This window comes from Malurus melanocephalus, unplaced genomic scaffold, assembly GCF_030028575.1.
Source record: "Malurus melanocephalus ecotype Western Australia unplaced genomic scaffold, MMel_1.1 scaffold_2242, whole genome shotgun sequence".
In the NCBI taxonomy this organism is placed as follows: domain Eukaryota; kingdom Metazoa; phylum Chordata; class Aves; order Passeriformes; family Maluridae; genus Malurus; species Malurus melanocephalus.
The window spans coordinates 2997-4007 of NW_026625474.1; the positions used below are offsets into that span (position 1 = coordinate 2997).

General features: G+C 47.5%; 1 pseudogene; it reads right to left on the reverse strand.

Annotated features, from left to right (window-relative positions):
* Window positions 1-344: 344 nt before the first annotated feature.
* LOC130587680 (olfactory receptor 14J1-like) lies at window positions 345-990 on the reverse strand (annotated as a pseudogene).
* Window positions 991-1011: the final 21 nt, after the last annotated feature.

Below are 1011 nucleotides of genomic sequence, written 5' to 3' on the forward strand. Positions count from 1 at the left end.
CCTTGCGCGCACAGAGGAGCTGGGAAGGAGAGGTTGGAGTTGGGAAGAGCAGATGGAGAAGAGCCAGGGCCATTGTCCCTGGCCGTGCTGCTGTGCTGGGAATTATATGCTGGAAATGCTGTGCACTTCCTTCCACCTCTGCAAAAAAACCATAATTTTATTCAGACAAACAGGGAACAAGGCTTTTGAAAGTCATTGAGATACTGAATAATGGCAGATAATTATGTAGAACTACTGTGAGTAATGAAATTCATTTGTGGAAAACATCACAACAGCAGGAAAATATTAAGAAAATGCAAAAATGGAAAAAAGGACAAAATGTTTGAGATTGGCATAAGCTACAATCAGAAGGTTTTGCAGAAGAAAAGAGTCAGTTTATTGCGTCAGAAATCCAGTCACTACTTTCCACATGCATTCCATGAGTTCCTTGTTCCTCAGGCTGTAGATGAGAGGGTTCAGGGCTGGAGGAACCACAGAGTAAACAACTGATATCACTAGGTCCAGAGATGGTGAGGAGATAGATGGGGGCTTCACGTAGGCAAATGTGCCAGTGCTGACAAACAGAGAGACCACGGCCAGGTGAGGGAGGCACGTGGAAAAGGCTTTGTGCCGTCCCTGCTCAGAGGGGATCCTCAGCACAACCCTGAAGATCTGCACATAGGAGAAAACTATGAACACAAAACAGCCAAATCCTAAACAGGCACTAACAGCAAGGAGCCCAAATTCCCTAAGTTTGGAGTGTGGACAGGAGAGCTTGAGGATGTGGGGTACTTCACAGAAGAACTGGCCCAGGGAATTGCCCTGACACAGGGGCAGGGAAAATGTATTGGCTGTTTGCAGCAGAGCATTGAGAAACCCAGCAGCCCAGGCAGCTGCTGCCATGTGGGCACAAGCTCTGCTGCCCAGGAGGGTCCCGTAGTGCAGGGGTTTGCAGATGGACACGTAGCGGTCATAGCACATGACGGTCAGGATGAAATACTCTGCTGAAATGAAAAAGACAAAAATAAACAG